A 21464-nucleotide genomic window follows, 5' to 3' on the forward strand; every position below is an offset into this window, starting at 1 on the left:
TCCACCGGAGCGGAGAGCACCTTCATATCGAGCACGATCGAGGACAGAGAGCAGGTCACGCTCTCGGAGGTCATTGAGCAGCATGGGGGTGAGTGGACCTATGAGACCACCACAGCCAGGACCAGGAGGGACATCATCTACGAGACATGGCAGGGATGAGGAGGACAGAGGGAGCACCCAATGACAGAGGCACGTACTCCTTAGGACAGACAGTGGACATATGTAGTTTGCCATTTTGTAGTCAGCCTGCGGGCCATACTTAGGACAGATAGGCCGATTTTGTACTCCGACATTATTATGATATGTGATATGATATGCATCAATATGATTGGATGCAATATGTTATGACTTGTAGCTATTTTTCTATGTATGGATGGCTTATGCACTTTATATGAACATGTATGGATGTATTTTTATGTATTTTTTTTTTGATGTATTTATGAAATGAAAAATGCTTGATGTAATATGTGATGGAATGCAAATGTACTAACCAAATGGATACAGGATGCAGCATATGTGCTTGGATATCGGAGCACTAGACCGAACTAACTAGCCGACCGAACGGAAGAAATGTTAGTAAGAAATGAGATAGAGGACAGTGAAAGATGACAAAAAAATTTGCTTTCAGTAATGCACTTTGTAGGTGAGAACCTTTATTTTTATTTAGCAAAATGGATGCGTAGCATCGTGGCATTGAAGGCCAGAGCTGAAATGCAACCCTATTTGCGAAAGACAGACATAGCATAGACAAGCAACAATCACAATCAAAGAAAGAGACCATGAGCCATCCCGGTCACTCTAAATCACTCAGTGACATCATCGAGCAACATAGGGACATGATCGAAGCCAAAGATAAATTAATAAAAAGATAAGACTCACAAATTCAAGCAAATCAAACAAACATCTTGATCTTCATTGTCAAAAGTTGAACGTGCTGATAGGACGATCATGCTGTCTGGTTTCAGGAAATGTGATACCCCATCTAAGACAGGACACAGTCTGGTTTCGAGTATACCACACCCTGTATAAGACCCATGATAGTGTGACAAGGACAAATGATTTGGATGCTGATATTCGATTGATAAGACAATTTGGATCAGTTTGAATATTTGATTTTATTGAAAAGGTTCATCTATTTATGCATGATTTCATTAAAGCACGATGTTGGATTGCGAGTATGCTCAGTGATCTGTCGATGCATAAAGGGAATACTTTATTGCAAAATGCGTGTTTTTGTGTTTGTTTTCGAGTTTTACAATTTTTTTTGTGTTCATTTTTTTCAGGACTTTATATGATTTTTATGGATTTTTTCAGGACATTTTTGAAATTTTTAGGATTTTTTCATGACATTTTTCAATTTTTATGACTTTTTTCATGACATTTTTCAATTTTTATGAGATTTTTTCAGGACTTTTTTCAATTTTTAAGACTTTTTTTTCAGGACTTTTTTCAATTTTTATGACTTTTTTAGAGATTTTGCCCCCAGTGTCTAGCAAGGAAAGGAATATGATAGGTGAATAAATAGGCTTGCTGAAATGTTGGTGGATAGAAGGAAGATAAAGGCCTTTTATTATGGAGACAATACGGATGCAATTTTCAAGGGCTATTGCGTGATGGGACAAGAGACTGGATATGACAATGTAAAGCAGGAACATGGCATGAGGGACATGTCAAGAGGTGTTTGAAACCATGTTTAAATTTTGCGTCCTTATGTCAGATCAAGATCAAGGAATGAAAAAGATATGGATAGGATAAGCAAGACCAAGAATGGATAAAGGACATGGATTGAAGGTCAGGATTGGATACGGGATAGTGGCAGAGAGTTGCAATAAGACAGGGAATATGGATGAAAGGTTATAATAAGCAAATGGATAAATGACCAAAAGCTATGATAGACTAAAAGCTGCAAATAAGATGCATGATGCTCATGACGATCCTCAGCCTTGTCAAGATCAAATGTGGAAAGGGAAAATGAACATGAGGGATGATAGGACAAGGAAAGGTAATGACATGGTATGATAGGATAATGAAGGGCAATAGGATATGAAGGAGGAAAACTGCCCCCAAGTGTGATTGTGCAAGAAGTTCATAGATTACGCATGACGCCTGTTTGCCAGGTTTTCATCACGGTACTTGCCCAAGGCGCCTGTTTGTCAGGTTTTCACCAGTGGATGAATTATTTTTTTTTACTTTTTTTTCTTTTGTCTTTCTTTTTTCACTTTTTCACTTTTTTTTATTTTTTTGGATTTTGACTTTTTCAGAAGAAGACGGACACATGATAGGGAATGGAAGGACTCAAGCGTCTTTTTGTTTGGATAGTAGCCTTGAAAAAAATAGACCATGACCTTTAAAAGTATGCTCAAAGATGTTGGTAGGATAAGGACATGGAAAATGACATGACACTAAGGCAAGGATTTATGCAAAGGATTGGATGGAAGGATGGAAAATATGCATTGGATAATGGATAGGGTATTGGAAGAATTGGGTTTCGTTGGATGGAAATGTTGGCAAGATCGACATTGGCACACACCTTGATGGGTGATGGATTGATGGAGGAAAAATGGATTTTGGATATTGAGATTTGGATGGAGGAAAGGCTATGGATTTTGGGACATAAGGGCCCAAAACGGATGAAGAATGTGATGGAGGAATAGACTTGGAAAGTTTAGATGGAGGAACAACAATTTTGGATGCCAAGTTGGATGTTTCTTTTTGTGCTTCAAGGAGCTTCTTGGGGATCCACATGGTTTTTGATTTTTCATGCTTTTGTGGTTCCTTGGAGTGCATTGCTTGCACAAGGGATTTAGGAACCCATATATATTTTGACTTTGCTTTATTTTGCTCAGTGGGCCTTTGTGGCCTTTTGTATTTTTCTTTTTCTTTATAGATCATATTGTTCTTTGTTTTGACATGTCGATTAGATTGGACATGTTGATCTTTGAATACATGTGGATTGCTAGACTTACGACTTTTATACTTGGCATCCAAATTGCTTGGAGGGGGAAAGGAATGCATGGATGGATATGAATGAAATGGAGGCATGTGGGATGGATGGAAGGTTCTCCAAGATGTGTGCCTTTGCTGATGTTGCATAGGAGATGGAGGGATATAGGGACCTAGAATGGATGGAAGCGATGATGGAGAAGGTGGACATTTGGATTTTGACTTTGAAGGGATACCAGCGCCTTGAGTGTGAGCTCTGTAGCCATGACCATTAGTATACTCTTTGATATGGAAGGGTTCTTGCTTGTGAAGGTCTACCCCTTTTCCTTTATGAATATCTTGACTTGTAGGATACTCTTTTCTTTGGGAAGAAGATGTGAGTCTATTATGAGAAATAGTGAGATCTTGAAGTGGATCGGATTGCACCAAAGTGGAAGAACCCATTATGCATGTCGAGGGTTCATGAACATCTTGCACTGACACGTTAGAATCATGAGGGGGATCAGGATCATGAGAGGGACTAGGATTTTGTGGTGGACATGGTTCAATGACAGGCTCTTCAAGAGATGGAATGGGAGAAATAATGGGATCGTCAAAAGAAATACGATCTTGGAGTGGATATGCAGGATTAGGGCAAGGAGATGGAGGAACAAGTGGATCTTGTGGAGGATCTGAAGGAATGATTTGATCTTGACAAGGAGGAAGATCATTGGAATCTTCTTTAAAGGTGCTTTGCTCTTGACTTTCAATGGGATCGTCAGAAAGAATGGAAGGGATATCTTGATCTTGTTTAGGAAGTGGAATGTCAATGGGATTTGAAAGGACATTTTTTTCATGAAATGGAAGGGGATCGTTTGGGATTTGATGGACTGGAATATCTTGATCTTGCTCAGGGAATGGAGTGTCAATAGGACTTTGGATAGGATGGACAAGAATAGGGGAATCATCGTGAGTGTCTAGGGAAATGGGATCTTGGTCAACAATTGGATGGGATGATAAGGTTTTAGGATCTTGATCTTGATCTTCTTCAAGACACGTTTCTTCATGCTCTAAATTATCCTCTTGACATGAGGTTGGACTTTGGATATGCATGGGGGATTTTGACAAGGGATTAATGCTTTGGCATGAAGGAAAGGCAATTTGAACATTTGTAAGATCAGACATTCCAATCGTAAAGCTTTCTTGCATCTTAGATTTGGGTCCACTTTTTGGTATTCAAGGAATCACTTCTTGTTGAGGGACACCTGTCATCATCATTTGTGTGGCCTTCATTTGATCTGGTGTTAAAGGTGTTGCATTAAACAATGGATTGTTTATTATTTTGAATGTGGACTTTTGAGGAATAGTCACTGTCAATGCCTTTGAAGCACGTTTACTCATCAAGGTGGGTTGGGTTTCTTGTTGCACATGTTCTTCATTTGGATGCGGAGAGAAACCTAGCAACTCACCGCCTTGTTGTTTTTGCACATTAATTTGCTTACTTGAGGAGGTCACATTACTCATCATGTCAAGATATTTTTGTGGGAACCTCTTAAAGACCTTATTCAAGAATTTATCCATCTTTTTTGTCAACTTTGGATCCTTAAGGAACATAACAATATCATCAGAGGCATCGAAATCTGATGAAGAATCTAGTAAAATATTTGGATTTGTTTCTTGCTGAATGCCTTGATCTGAACCAAATCCTTGTGAGAGGGTTTGTTCTTCATATAATGTTTGAGTTTGAATGTCATGTTGCAAGTTTGGTTGATTCCAATCGAAAGGTGGACTTCCTCTTGGAGTAGGTGGGACACTCCCATGTCCTGGTTTCATAGGTACAAACAATGGTTCATACAATGGAGGTGGTCCAAGTTGAACCGTTCCATATGGTGGTAGAGATGTGTTTGATGAACCTTCAACTTGCACTGTCTGACTAGTTTGAAACTGCGAATTTGCTATGTTATCCATGGATTGATACATTGGTTCACTCATCTTCTTAGATCTTGATCTTGTCTCAACAGGCATGTCACTTATGCAAATGCAAATTTTTATTTTTTTTTTGGAATTTTTCAAAGACAATATATGATATGTAACTAAATGCAAACTAAATAGATGAAAATGCAATCTATGTTTTTGGTTGTTTTTGAAGATTTTGACAAACTTTTGAAATGCAAATCTAAAAAGAGACCCTTAGGAAATTGAAATGATGTCTAGACCTCAAAGGACAAAAGGACTTAATGGACAAAGGACAAGATGACAATGTCTCCCCTATATGCTTGGATACTAAGCTAGGTTTGACGAAATGATATTGATGACAAAAGGATAAAAGATTTGATAAGGTCTAGACTTCTTAACAATGACTTAGGGTTTATCAGAGATTTGGATTACTCAAGTATGACAAAACCTAGTTTTGACACTATATGCAAAGGGACAATTAATATGCAAATGGTCTTAATATGACATGACAATGACTTAGGCTTAATGAAGAGACTTGGGATATGCGAATGCAAATGTATGACAATGTCAACCTAAGATGAAACCTAAGGTTTAATTATGAAATGATATTACTCTTATGCAAGAGGACATATGCAAATGGATGACTTTTATTGATATGCAAAAGAAGTATAACTTAGGTGAAACCTAACCTTGATTCTTGATAATGACTTTGAAAAATGCAACCTAGGATGAATCTAAATGTAAGTGACATAAGAGTTGAGGCAAGTTTTTGAACAATGTTGAATAACCATGCTTTAGGAAGATGATCTTTGAATCTTGTTGAATTTTTGTTGGATGAATGTCTCTTGTGTTTAATCTTGTTTTGATCAATGTGTTTTGCTTTTGAAGTGGGATAACATTCAACTTTTGACAATCAAAGAATACAAGATGTTACAACTTAGACTCAAGACAATCATGCTCATTTCCACTTTCCTTAGGGTAGGCAAAGACATTAGGTACTTGAGAGGTAGACTCATTATGGGATTCAAGGAGAATACATAGATGCTTGACCCGACGTGCTCCCCTCCACGGCACTCACTTCTCAGGGCAACCAAGCATCAGTCCCCATGGAATCTCCCCATGGCGAACTTAGTATCTCTTCCAAGTATCCGAATTTGTCCTTCTCAAGCAACTAGAAGGGTTTTTGGCCTCTAAAAACAAGGTATGTAGTAAGGATTTCTGTTAAGCATTACTCCTTGATGTCACGCAAGCGTGATTGAGACATTAAGCCCATCAAGATACCAAACAAATGTAGTCGCGCAAGCACAATTTAGACCAAGAGGATTTAGACCAAGAGGCCCTACTTAGATGTTGATATGAGAAAGAGTCCAAGGGTCATCACTTCCCAAGTAACTACAATTCCCACGTAACACTTCCTTCAAAGCTTTCGCTCATCGGGTATTTTTTTATAGTGAGTTAGAATGCCAAGGAATTCTAGCCGTACTCACTTTGGGTCGTTCCCTTCTCACGATTATCACTTGCTTGCAAAAGCAAAGTGGTCGGGAAGGCAGGCCCTCTAATGGAGACACTCAATCAACAACACAAGCATGGTATCGAAGATCTAGATTTCTGATCACCCTAAGAAGGATGAGAGCATACTCTCCTACTCCAATGTCACACTTAACAATCAAAGCAAGCAAAGGTTCATTTCCACCTATTTATAAATCACTAAGTGCCCAATTAAAAATCTCAAACACACAATTTGGTTGTTTCTCCAAGGCAACCTGCAAAACACATGTTAGAGGTTTGATTTGTTGTCTTTGACCATCGATTCTGCATAACACATGTTAGTAGTTTGATTTTTAGTCTTTGTCATGCGTATGCCAAGATCCTCTGATCTAGACTTTACACAGGCGCAGAAGTCATGACACAAGCGCAGAATGTTTAACACAAGCGCAGAATGTCTCAACACAGGCGCAAGATGTCTCAACACAGGCGCAGAATGCCTCACACAAGCGCAGAAGTGTCCAGAATGCACTGCACGGCCCTGTTTTTGGGTTTTTGACCTGCAAATCAACTTAGAAGCACTCCAAAACACAATAAAAGGGTTAGAAGGTTAGTATTCACGTCGGGTTCACCAATTAATGTAGCATCAGAAATTAGGAATCATCAAAACATAAGTAAATCAATCAATCAAAACACAAGACATGCTAGCTCAATCAAAAGAAATCTCATTGAAATGAACCTAATTCCAAAGCACATTCAATAGAGGCACAAAAACAAAGCATTTAAAAGAAAATGTCATGCAAACCATATAACAATTCGGATGCTTCTTCCATGCGGCTCCATTGTTGTTCTTTCCTCTTCAATGGGTTTGTGGATCTCACCTACAAGTGCTCACACAATTGAAAGCAAAAAGCTCAAGAGTACTAGAAACGAAAATTCGGTAGTTTGATAGAAATTCGGGATTAAGGATTCGAAGGATTCAAGGATCTGATTTGATTGAAAATCATCCAATTTATAGAAGAATTGGATAAGTGACAAGATTAGCATGATGCAATTCAAATGGAAATTGCAAATCAATATGACAAATTATGACAAATTATGCACTTTCCATGCACAATTTGATTGATTGTTAATTGATGACAAATTATGACACATTCCATGTCAAAATTGATTGATTATCAATTATGACAATTTATGACAAATTGAAATGTCATTCCCATAGAATTAGGAGATGAAATAGGAGGGAAAAGAAATTAGAAATTAAGAAAATAGGAAATTGAAATTGATGAAAATTAGAAAATTGGAATTAGAAATTGAAGGAAAATTAGAATTTAGTGAATTAATCAATAATTTTTCATTTATTAATTAATTCACTCACAAAGAGGAATAATTAGCCAATTAAATGAATATTTAATTGTAATGAGGAAACTTAGGATTAATAAATAATTTAGTAATCCTAAAGGAAGAAATGACACATTAGGTTAAATGAATAAATCATGAAACCCTAGAAGACAAATTAGAAATGCGAAAATGACAATTAGGTCTTGATTGAAGATAATTAATGTCATGATTTTGAATTGATAAATGATCAATGCAACAAAATGATTTGATCGATAAATGCGCCAATTGACGAGGAACAATGACAAATTGATCCAAATTGACATAATTGAGACAGACAAAGATCGATAGCGAAATAATCGCAAAATGACAAAATTGACAAGAGGACGAGTATCGATGATAAAATAGGTTGCAAGACGACAAGATTGGAAATGACCACGATCGATGACAAATCGATCGCCAAAACGACAAGATTGATAAACCGATCGATGACAAATCTATCGTTAAAATGACAAGATTGAAGGATTGATGATACGATTGATAAGATTGATAGAAGGACAAAACCCTAGTTAGGATTGACGATGTCCAGAATGATAAGATTGAATACGCACATTGATGCGATAGGATAAGATTGATCAAAATCATGACTGGATAATGTTGTCGACAAGACCAAATTCGAGGACGAGATGATTGAAGAATGTAGAAGAATGACTCGATGTTCGCAAATGATAAAGACCAAGTGCGTGACATAGGAGAAATGTTAATGCGACGCAAAAACCTAAAATGAGGCAATGCGCAAATGTTAAAGTATGACCTCGCAAGCGTTGACCATTTTTGGGTGTCTACAGTCTCTCATACAATTTCCAAACCAACTTAGCACCTAAGGCTAAATTCTGACTTTCTAGACTCCTAATGCCTGTACCTCCAAGGTTTTTAGGCAAACAAACTTTATCCCATGCTACCAGAGGGAGTTTCTTCTTACCATCTTTATTATTACTCCAAAGGAAGGACCTAAGAGTATCTTGCAAACTAACAAGAGCCGCTTTCGGAGACTGCAAAACAGACATGAGATAAATAGGAACAGCATTTAGGACAGACTTAATAAGAACAATCTTACCAGCCAAAGATAACCATCTATGATTCCAGGATAGGATCCTTCTAGAGATAACTGAAATGATCTTATCCCAAAACTCAATTCTATCCTGCTTAATGAAGAAAGGTATACCAAGATAAGAACAAGGAAGATTTCTAGATGCAAATACCCAAAAAATCTTCAATGTATCCTGAACCAATTGTGAAGCATGAAGGAAAACAATCTTTGACTTATCAATATTGACTCTCTGACCAGAAAAGGATGCATAATTCTGTATTATCCCCTTTATCACTCTTTGCGTCACCCAAAGAGGCCTGACCAAATAACAAGGTATCATTTGCAAACAAGCAATGCGAAATGCTTTGTGGAACATTCTGAATCCTAATTCCCTTCCAAAGCCCTCCCAACTTAGCGGCTCTTATAGCCCAACTGAACGTTTCAGCTAGAAGAATGAACAAGAAAGGAGACAGGGGATCCCCCTGCCTCAAACCCCTGGAAGAGGAGAAAAAACCACAAGGGGAGCCATTAATTAGAACTGAGAACCTTGCAGAAGAAATACAAGCACGAATCCATTTGACCCATGCCTTGGAAAAGCCCAATTTAAGTAGAACAACACACAACGCCCCCCATTCTACTCTATCATATGCTTTCATCATATCTAATTTGAGGATCATGGCCGAGATTCTCTGAGTAGAAATAGAATGCAGAACCTCATGTGCCACTATAGCTCCCTCTGCCGTCTCCCTTCCTGGAACAAAACCACCTTGTTCTAAAGAAATGATCTTAGGTAGAATTTTAGCCAACCTTAAAGAAATAGCCTTGGTAAAAATCTTGTACAAAGTATTACATAAAGCAATAGGGCGAAAATCAGCAAATGTCTTGGTAACCTCTTTTTTAGGAATAATTGCAATCATTGTATTATTGAGCTCTTTCAAAACAGACCTATTCCTTCTAGCTTCCTCAAGGGCCAATAAAACATCATTTCCCACAAAATCCCATCATTTCTGAAAGAATAAAGGAGTAAAGTCATCCGGTCCTGGAGCCTTATCAGGGTTCATTGCAAAAACAGCATTCTTAACTTCATCCAAAGAAAAAGGAGACATCAACATTTTATTATCTTCTAAATATACCAATGAAGGAATATTAGAAGAAATGTTATTATGAAGATCTCCATGCTCCGAAGACAATAGTGACTTAAAAAACCTAACTGCCTCTGAAGCAATATCCTCCTGTTCTGTTAAAAGTCTGCCATTTGGACACTCAATACAAGATATCCTATTTTTACTTCTCTTAATTTTTGTTGAAGAGTGAAAAAATTTTGTATTTCTATCACCCTCTAAAAGCCAGATCTCCCTCGATTTCTGTCTCCAATAGATTTCTTCTCTGGACAAAACTTCTTCAAGCTCTACTTTTAGCAATTTTAGTTCATCAAAAACAAGAGGCACCATACCATGTTGAATCACATGTGAATTAAGACATTCAATCATATCTTGAATCCTCTGTTTTTCCTGAAAGATGTTCTTAAAATGCAAGATATTTCATTCTCTAATATTAAATTTCAAAAATCTCAACTTCTTAGCAATCTGAAACATTCAGGATCCAGAGCAATAAGGAGCAGAACTCCACTATTTTTTGAGCAAAGGCAAAAGGAAGAATCTCTAAACCACATAGGTTCAAATTTAAAAGGTGACTTAAAAGGAGCTTTATCTTCCAGAATTGATAGGGAAATTGGAAAATGATCTGACCCCGAAACTGGAAAAATAGAGGAAAAAAAATTGAACTCTGAATCAATCCAAACATCTGATAACAAAACCGGTCTAACCTTTCCGCAATCTGAGAAAAATCTCGTCGCATATTTGTCCATGTGAAAATCCCATTCTGAAACTGACAATCAAAAAAACCCATGTCCTTAATGAACATCCCAAAGTCTTCCATAATTTTTTTATTAGGAAGAATACCTCCTTTCTTTTCTCCCAAGTCAGTGATAGCATTAAAATCCCCCCCAAAGATTATAAAGGGAGCGTGTCTTAAAGGGGAGGAAATTCTCTTAAGATCTCCCCATAATTTAGTCTTCCTTTGAATACCAGAAGGAGCATAAATATTAAAAAGCCAAAACTTAACCTTCGAAAGCTTGCTTTTAACTAAGGCCAACATCCAGTTTACAATAGAAGCAACTAGCTCAACCTCAATGTTATAGTTATTCCAAAGCAATGCCAAACCCCCTGACACACCACAAGCTGGAGAGGAGAGGAATTCCCACTTTCTCCAAGAAGAAAAAACCAAATCAGCAGACTCCTTTGACAATTTTGTCTCTTGCAACATGAAAATATCACACTTAACTAAGTCCATCTGGGACTTAATTAAGCGCCTCTTGTTAGGGGCATAACATTCCAAGATATAATTCTCATTGTTCTCGAGGGGAGACCGAGGCTCCCCTCTTTCCTTTAGACGGAGAAGGTTTTCCTTCTCCAAAACTACTTTGAAGATTACGCTTCACAGCCCCCGACCTAGTCACAGGAGGACTGATAATAGACCTCTTACTCCTCTTACCCTTAGGAGTACCACTTCCTTTCATAGCGTCACTAAGAGAAACCGAATGCTTCCCTTTCCCAACACCAGGAGAAAAAGACAAAATCTGTTGAATCCCAGCATCAATTTCCAATTGAGTCTTTCAATTCTTTGGAGGCCTACCCCTACCAGGAGAAACCACAAATGAAGCCCTAATTAGAGTAGTTTGAACAATTGGTAAACTCTTACTTGACTTAGGAGAAGTCATGGCTAAATTATCTGTGATGCCCACTTCTGATGAGGCCAAAACCTCAAAAGGGTTAGCAGATGTAGAAATAGGAAGGGTCGATTTAATTCCCCCCAAGTCATTCTCAATGGAACAGATAACCCTATTCGTAATGTCCTCATCCATCTGATGCTCATGATCTTTAAAAAGATCATTTACTTGGTGAACCAGATTTTCATCTGGCACAATAACAGGAATGTCCCCCAACTGAATATTATTTCCTAAGGCGGCATTATTATCCACATCCACATCAACATGCTGCGAAGAATTAGACACCAATTCTTTGACTTGTTGAGCAAGGATAGCATCATCAAGAAACCCCAACATTAGACTCTGAAACAACCGCATCATTCTTCGCAAAAATCTGACCAATCCCTTGACAACTTTCTAAGTATTCTTTTGACTTCACAGGACAGACAGGATTCCCACCACCATCATTTAGTGACTTATCCAAGGAATTTTGAAGCAGATCATCCCCATTGTTGTCCCCCGAAACCACAATATTCTGGTGAGCTACTGTCTTATCCTTACTTGTAAATAACCCTACAGACTCTGGATCGTGAGACACAACATAAACCTCTCGCTTCCCAACATCCCTCATAGCCTGGTTAACCTCAAAAGTAGCGGGAGGTTTCCCAGTGGAACCATTAACTAATAGTTTATCCAGAAATGGATTATCATTACTACCCAAGCAATGTTCTGCTTTATCCAGAACAGAGGATTTCGAAAAATCCATAAGAAAAGGAGCATCCAATTGCAAGGAAGTTTTACCAAAGTCTTTCTCCAACTTATTAATTGGTTGTTTCCAGATACCCTCAAGAGAATTAATGATACAAGTCCGAGGGCAAACATTATTAGGGTTAGTCAAGACACAGATTTTTACCAAAACCTCCCCCTCCACAAAATCAAATCTTGATGATAAGAAAGAACCACAAGTATTACCAATTTGTTCCAAAACCTCTGGGTCCATAAATTCAAACGGTAATTTGGGCAAGCCAAACCAGAAAGGAACTAATTTAAAGCTTGACCAAGCAGGGACATAAAATGGTTTCCAAGTCGAAACAAACACTAAATTTTTACCAAACCAGTAATGTGAAGATTTTAAAACTTCATCCCTAACAAAAGAAGAGTTGAAAACAATTATAAATGCATTTGCAGAGAGTAATTGAAAATAACACATATCATACCACTTTTTTTGCAATTTATGATGAAATTTAGATAAACTAGTTGCATCCCCCCATATTTCCCCAGAAATAGCATGTGTATGCAAACAACGAGCTTTCAAATCCACAACAGAATTAAGTAAATCAATGCATGGAACAGGAGCCCATACCTGTGAAGACCCACCTCCTAAATCAAAGCCGGTTTGATTTTCACTTACCTTATCGTCTTTTCCTGATGTCAAAGATTCCCTTACCTTATCCCCCCTTTGATGTGACGAAGATAACTCAAGCGGGTTACTGTTAGACTGTTTGTCCATCATCTTTGCACCAGCGTTCAGCCGAGAAACCCTAATTGCCTCATTTACAGATGAAAACTTCACAACTTTCGCATAGGACGGTTTTCCTCCCAACTCTGTAGATCGATTACCCGGAAGCCCCTTAAAATGATTGGGGCTAAACTCTTGCCGCGGGCCCTGACCAAAATGCCTACGATCCAAAAATCGTTGATGCCCTACACCAGATCTGTCCATACTCCACCAATTTCCACTGCTTGGACCTCTGAAAAAACCCCGAAAATACTTGGAGACCGGTCTGAAATTTCGTAAGTCTGCCCTCAACCAATTCTGCGCCGCCATATCTACCCATTTGCCCTTCGTGAAGACCAGCTGTGGGACATGTAGCGGATCATCCTAGCCCACATCAGCCCACTCCCCAATAACCCTAGTTTCGCCCATACCGAGCGAAAAATTGCAGAGCACTAATGTTTCACTTGATATTTTTTGTTCAAGTATGTCTCTGATGCACCGGTTTGAAAACCACCTCCTGCGTTGCAAAGTCGAGCCCGGCAAAAATTCGCAATCTTTCCAAATGCGGCGACAGTGAGTTTTCACTTAGGGTTCTGAAAAACAACCTGTGCCTTCACCTCTAAAAACCAAATGCCAGTCCTCATGGTCGTGCCCTATCTTGGTTGCGGCTAGGGTTTGAAACCTTCGGGCATTTTCTCAAATAGATTGCGTGTATCCTTCCTATCCCCCCAGTTCGAATGGCTAAAATCTTTAAAATTTCATTCAATTTTGATTGCGCTGTGCGTCTGATATTTTGTCTGCGCTCTCCTTGAAATCAAAATCCTCTCGCCGAATGGTTGAAATAGTTCTTCCTTGCCCTGCTGATAAATATAATCTGAGATGGCGGTAGAACGATGATGCGCGGTATAATTGATCGCTCAAATCGATACTAGATTGAAAGCTCTGCAAATTGCTGGAAGTTTCCGAGTATAAAATATAAACAAAACATTATAAATATAAAACAGCTAGGAAATGGCTATTCGCAACGAATTCTATTGTGAGCCATTAAACACAAAACAGCTGCTTCCCGTCGCATTTCTTGCAACTAGGGGAAGGAGTTACAATCTCTTCTAAGATAGACTTAGGTGTATATTGTTAAGTTAGGATCAAGAAAGCTAATGTCTCTAAGCTGGCCTTTAATAGTAAGCTGATAGGGAAATTTTCTTCATGAAAGGTTGCCCTGCATGCTTTCTTACGAAAGAAAGCAATTGTAGGCAGTCTTAAGAGTCTGCTATATCAGCTATCTTTGATCATTCAAGTATCCCCTAAAACAAAACCTAGCCACAAAAGTAGAGTTATACACAAATAACTGAAATTTTTCTTTCAAATGACGTCCAAAAGGCTTTAGAAGATGACCGATTCCTGAAAACCAACTAATTCTTATCTCCCATTAAGAAAGCAGAAAGCGCCAATTCCAAATCCTCGTGCCTTTGTGGTTGTCATTCCCTCACGTTTACCAGGAAGGCAACATTCCACCTCGTAAATTCGGTTCCGCCTTCTGAACTAGATCTCTCACTCGGTCACTAAACCTAGACTTGTCTCATCCTCTCAAATTTTAGAACATAACTATCAGAATTACTACAAGGATTCACCAAAATAATAGGAAAGGTTTAAGGAGAATACTAGGAGGACCCATCAAATTGCAGGTCCTAACTTCCATTCTTATCCTAGTAGCTGTTTACCAGGAAGGCAACATTCCACCTCGTAAATTCGGTTCCGCCTTCTGAACTAGATCTCTCACTCGGTCACTAAACCTAGACTTGTCTCATCCTCTCAAATTTTAGAACATAACTATCAGAATTACTACAAGGATTCACCAAAATAATAGGAAAGGTTTAAGGAGAATAATAGGAGGAACCCTTCAATCTACATAAAAACTGGGAGTCTTTAGTGGGTTTCTCAATGTAGCATATCAAAACCAATGAAAAATCAAATTGCAGGTCCTAACTTCCATTCTTATCCTAGTAGCTGTTAGAAATTAGAATTTCAATGTCTTCGTCCCTCTTCTTGTTCCATAATATTCTGGTATAATGTACTGTAGAAAGCACTTAGTGGTGCACAGCTGTTAAGTAATTACTCGTATCAAAAGTGACAAGTCTCAGAAAAAGCAATAATGTCAAAAAATGTTTATTGCTATCACCACATAAAAGGGAAGGAAAAACACTGTATACATGCAATTGTACGGCTAAAGCATATACGAATTTCAATTTTCATGGTCTCTAAGCTTTATGCATTTGAAACAAAGAAAAACTCAATTGTAAGGTTCGGCACATTTTATGTGCATTTCAATCAGTTTTAACTTATCATCATTCCCTCATGTTAAACTTAAAACAAGATAAGAAAACCATTAACACCCAACAAGCAAATGCAATAAATTTTAACCAAACACAAATCTAAAATAAACGAGAAGAAAAAGCACTGTATATATGCATTTGTACGGCTAAGGCAGATATGATTTTCAAATTTCATGGTCCTTAAGCTATATGCATTTGCACAAAAAAAAAAAACTCAAACTGCAAGGTTCAGATGGCACATTTTTATGTGCATTTCAATCAGTTTTAACTTTATTCATCATTTCTCCATGTTAAAACAAGATTAGAAAACCATTAACACCCAACAAGCAAATGCAATATATTTTAACCGAACAACAAGTAGATGTAACATACGTTTGTATTTGCTATGGATTATCTTCCAGCCTTCACCAGTTGAATATTGCTCATTTTTAACTTCAAGAGAAATACGCTCTTAGCTTTGTGAATTTAAATAAATAAAAGAGCGAGTGAAGGGGACTAGAAAGTTGTGTAAAAGTCTATGCCATGTTTGTGGCCATGTAAAATCCACCCAGGCTCATTTCTAGAACCACTTATCCAATTTTTCTGTCAGTTTCACTCCTTTTCCACTTCCCCCGATAGAACATTTTGTAAAAGACTCGTTTATAGTCGGCACAAAAAATTATAACAATCAACAATGGGAAAATCTGTAGAATGTCCCTCTAGCTACCAAACCAACATGAGGGCAGGATCGTTTGGATTTATCTCTCCGAGCAGTCCGATTCGAACAGGATTTTTAACATCTTGAAAAGAGCATTGTCATTTTGTCCGTCGGGAGAAGACTTGGGCAATAGAGCAAGTGGGAAACTTGCTAGGCCTTCTAGTTGTCAATCATATGAAATTATTTGTTTTTTATTAATTTTAAAAATATATATATTTATTTATTTACGTGAATTGAAAATTCATGAGACCGCTAGTTTCCATAAATTTTAAAGCTTAAATTTTTAAGCCTAAACTGCATTATAGAATTCATAGGACTGCCCGCTTTAAAATAATCTTAAAATCTTAGCAACACCTACTAAATTTTTTTAGGAAGTCCTCCTCCATGGACCCCAACCTTAGTTTCTACATATGGACACAAGTGTTCATAGACATCTTGTAAGAAAATGAGAGCAACTCTTCTATCACGGTAGCCTTATATTCCACCCTGAAGTGTTTTCTAAGTGATCCTAAGTGTCCTTCAATCACTTTCTCTTATTGTTTTAATGATAGGTGCTTCTTTATTAATATTAAATCTATATTTAATTATGAAACTTTTAAAAATATATGTATGTCATTTTTTTATAATTGAAAAAATATAATATGGTATATATAAAATTTACATTGATTCTTGCACAAATTAATACACAATCTTTTAAGAAACAAAAAAAAGAATTCACAAAAATATGTTGAATGGACTTTGGGTGGCTACCAAGGACAAAACTAGGTATTGTAATCTCACCCTAAATAGTAAGTCTTCAAATAAAAGAAACAAACAAAAAAATGAGTTTTTATAGGCTTGATAATGGCTTTTAATATATTTTGAGACTCGTGACTCTAAAATGAGGGAGCCAAAGCAATATAACATATATGCTTGAGATTTTAGTTCAAAACCAATTTTGAAGAAAACTAGTGATATATAATTCAATTCAAACCTTATACCTTAAGAAAGACCCAAGGGGTGGGGTAGTTGGACAAAGGCATTTGATCTAGGTTTGTGATGTCCCGAGTTCAACTCTGAACCTCAAAGTACCTAATGGTGGTGATGTGCGGGTTGCGATCGCCATCCCAAGGAACTAGTCTCGTCCCAAAAGGGGACGTTGGTCTGAGTCGCACAAACACCCCAAGCTAACAAAAAAAAATTAGAAAAATGATCTACCTTCCATTTCAAGCCTCTTTAATATTGTTAGGATGAGTTGAGAATTGATTTATTTAATATTAATTCAACATTGTCATTTAAATTTTATTGAATGTGTCAAATTCTCACCTACAAGTTTGAATTTGGCTTTGAACATAAGACGAGGAATTAATGTCTAAGTAGCAAGATAAAACCTATACATAATGGTGCAAATGTCTCACCTAAAGAACTTTGCAACATTTATCTAGGCACTTTAGTAGCAAGAAGTGCCTTATGGAAGTCAAGGATTAGAGACAACCAAATGGATTGATCATTGATAGACATGTACATACAAGTTTTCTTATCTCATGATTTGAGAGCTTAACCAAAAAATCAAATACATTCCGCTGTAAAGATGTTTATACTCTTAATGAAAACATGAGAAATAATGTGTATGTAGACAAAGAACCTCCAATGTTGTATTTTTATAATATTACAAATATGCTTGATAAATGTCTAACATAATATTTTTAACTTTATTTTCTCTCAAAATCTCTAATAACCTACAATTCTCAATTTTAAGATTGATTATTACCAATTTAAAACATAACTTTAACAAACTTTTGTGTCAATGACTACGACTAAGTTACAAAGTTTATATAGTGTCCTAAATCGCACACCTCTATAATTTCACACTCATTTTCTGGCTCGCTTTAGTGGTTGTGATGCTCCTAATTTATGTTTGATTATGCTCAGTTTTTCAGACCATTTTCAAAAGTTGAGTACAATCCACTACTCAGAAACTTTTTTTGGCTTGAAATGTTAAGGCTACGACACCTAGCACCCTTATCCACACATTTTGTCTCCAAATTTGAAATCATAATGGTTGGTTTTACAAGTAGTGAGAAAGTGCTCCTTCATGTCGGCCTTTCTTGAAATTTAAACCCAAAAGGGTGTAAATTGCATAAAAATACAACTTCTCTCATTTGAACATCATTTATTGTCAAGAGCTCCTTCAATTCAATTCCAATTGAGCATTCAATCAAGCATCTTCAAGGCAATTGAAAAGTTTGCATCAAAGATTCAAGCATTCAAGTTCAACAATCATGATCAATTTTTATGTATTCCTTCATGATGAAGGTGTTCATTAACATCCATCAAGCAACATCAAGCTTTGTGTGAGACTTCAAGGCAAGGTTTTCACATCAAATGTATCATTTGTCATTTCAAGCATTTCCTTTAAGGTTTTCAGCCTTTGCCCTACCAATTCGAGTAAGCTCTTTTTCATCCAACATTATTGGAGTAGAGGTGGAAACACCAACATGAGGTTTGATCTAGGAAAGTCCTTATTCAACACACCATTTTATCCTCTTCTTGTGTGTGTAGGTATAGATTTGATAGTCAAAAGTTGCAGAATTACATAGAATGAACTGAGGTGGATAGTCCCAAACTTCAAATAAGTGAAAATCGTTAGACTATGTCGATTAGCTCACTTGTTTAACACTTTTAGGCTAAATTTTGGAGGGAAAGATCTATAAAGCCTCCTGATCCAAAATCTAATGCTTTTAGTTGACAAAGACCCCTTTAGATTAGGGTGCCTATCTCCATAGTCTAAAATGTTTAGCTCTAGATTATTATTATGAGTTTTTCTATCTCTTGAATTTACATCTGTACTTTTGTATTTGCTTCCAATTCTATATCTTCCTATTTATGCTACTTATTGTCAAATTTTCATCTTTTTACATAGATCTTGCATATTCATATCATAATCATATTCAATCATATCAAATCAAAAAGGAGAACATGTAACAACAGTGTTTAGCTCTCCTTGAGGACCGAAATTGAACCTAATTAAATGTTCTCATTAAGAAATGATCAAAACGTTGGAAATGGTGAATGAATAAGTTCCTAGTTTATATTTCTAGGCTAAGGGTCCATTTCCACCATATTTCATTTTAGTGAACCCAACTCTTTTATGGCATTATTTTTGTTTTGGATGTTCATATCTAAGTTATTGAAAGCATATATGCAATTCACATGCTTGTACTCATTAGTTAATCACCAATTTGCTTCTCATATTGCTCAATTAATTGGTTAATTGATCATATCATCATTATATCTCACTGCTTAATCAATGCATTATTTCTCTCATTTCATATCATTATGTTGGGTGAAAATTTTGTAAAATCATGGAGACTTACAAAATGTGAGTTTCATGACAATACATGAGATAATACCTCTCAAAAGGCATATATATGATATTTCCTATTTATAAGGGAAGGCTCCCCTTTCTATTGCAATCTCTATTGATCATAAATCTATCTACTAACTTTACACTAATCCAATATGGTACAACAACTTAATTCTCTTTTTTCAGAATAAATATCTCTCCAATTCTCTATTTAGAACAGAGTAACTAAATAATTTTAAATTGCAGTAATCTTAATAATCTATGCTAATTGGAAGCAAAGTATCCATAAGAGTACAAATCCTCTCGTTGATCCCTTTTTTTAAAAATAACTTTGGGATAGGAAAGTAATAATAAGGCTCAAAGTCTTCTTTTTATCACTATCCTATCAACCTTTATAAATACATGACTCTTTCTTACAATAAACTTTCAAGTACAACCAAGCAAAATTAACCAAGAAGCTCATGAAAGCTCAAAGACTTTCCATGACTTCCTATAAAGCTTCAAGAACAGAGATGAAATACATGTAGCTCAAAGACTTCAACATACACTTCCCCTTAAATGCACAAACATAGAAGGTAAAAACAGCACAAACACTTCAACTTATCTCTTTGCTTGAGCATGAAACATTAGCTTCAAACATGATAAATAGCTCAAAGACTACAAGATCAAGTTTGACAACATATCATTAATTATAAACACAATAAGCAGCTCAAAGACTACAAGATTGGGTTTAAATCTTGTTCAAATAACACCACAATACTCACAATCAACTCTGAATAATGTCATCACATTACAACTTGTTCCAACACAAAGATTGAAAGCAACTTGTCTCTTCTATTGATTGCAATTTAATTTACATCCAACAACAAAGTTTTAGAGTGTTTCCCGTTTTGTTGCATTGCCAAATGATTCATCTATAATTAGAATGAGCATCTTCATATATATAGAGGAGGTGCAATGAGGAAAAATAGGAAAGACTCAACTAACTATGACTAAGTAAAAAGTAGAGACCTATTTGACTTAGGACACGTACAGTTCTATATGTGTACAAGTGCATACATAGAATGATACCTAAGATGTTGATTGATATTACAAAATTACACTACACTAGAGACATTCATAAAAATGAGTAAGTGTCCAAAGACACTTCTTTATTATGATCATCCTTCTTCACAAAATCTTCGTATTGTTGCCAAGTAGCTTGTATTTCAGATTCATCTAGTATTTGCAATGTTTGACATCACTAAGGATGAGAGGAAGAATGGATATGATTCTTTCTTCTCGAACTTCATTGTCTTTTCCCTAGAGATAGTTCTAGCCTTTGAATAGCACTATAGCATTGGGAAAACATCAACACTTGTAAGGAGCAATTCATCAACCATCTTGATCATTTGAACCGAACATGATCACGTATGTTCTGAATTTGATGCTATTAGGGCTATAAAAACCCTCATTGTATCATGGTAGAACAAGTGTAAACCGATCCAACAAACCCTATTTACATGTGTGCATTTGGTGCAATTCGATTTTGTAGGCCTGAATTACACTTATGACTAAGTGTAGCTAAAAGGTACAATTCGAGTTCGTAGACCCGAACTACACTTAGGAAAAACAAAGGTCAAGTGTAGATCGGACCTACGAGTCCAAACTACACAAAAAATGTGCAAGTCAAGTGTAGTTCAGGTATACAGATCTAGTGTATTTCAGGTCTATGGATCTGAACTACACCAAGATAGGTGCAGTTTGGGTCTATAGATCCAAACTACACCAAGACATGTGTAGTTCGGGTCTACAAATATGAACTACACCAAAGCAGGTGTAGAGTCAAGTTTAAGACCCGATTTGACACCAAAAACCCCTCTAGACAAGTGTAAAATCAGATTTAGGACCCGATTTAACACCAAAATCAACAAAGGTAAAATAAAACTAACTACTAAAATGCATTTTGCTCAATCTTTCAAATTGACAACTTGAGACTTCAAATCAAGATGATGGCCAAGTCATGAATGAAGACAACGGAATTTTCCCTTGA

General features: G+C 36.7%; 1 protein-coding gene across 1 annotated transcript in view; it reads right to left on the reverse strand.

Annotated features, from left to right (window-relative positions):
• The window catches only part of LOC131063287 (uncharacterized), a 166306-nt gene extending 150104 nt beyond the window's left edge, over window positions 1-16202 (reverse strand). Inside the window, exon 1 of the mRNA XM_057997071.2 lies at window positions 15762-16202. The gene's annotated coding sequence lies outside the window, so the exon portion shown is untranslated. The remainder of the gene's footprint in view (window positions 1-15761) is intronic.
• Between the last annotated feature and the right edge of the window lie 5262 nt (window positions 16203-21464).

This window comes from Cryptomeria japonica, chromosome 2 (assembly GCF_030272615.1).
Source record: "Cryptomeria japonica chromosome 2, Sugi_1.0, whole genome shotgun sequence".
In the NCBI taxonomy this organism is placed as follows: Eukaryota; Viridiplantae; Streptophyta; class Pinopsida; order Cupressales; family Cupressaceae; genus Cryptomeria; species Cryptomeria japonica.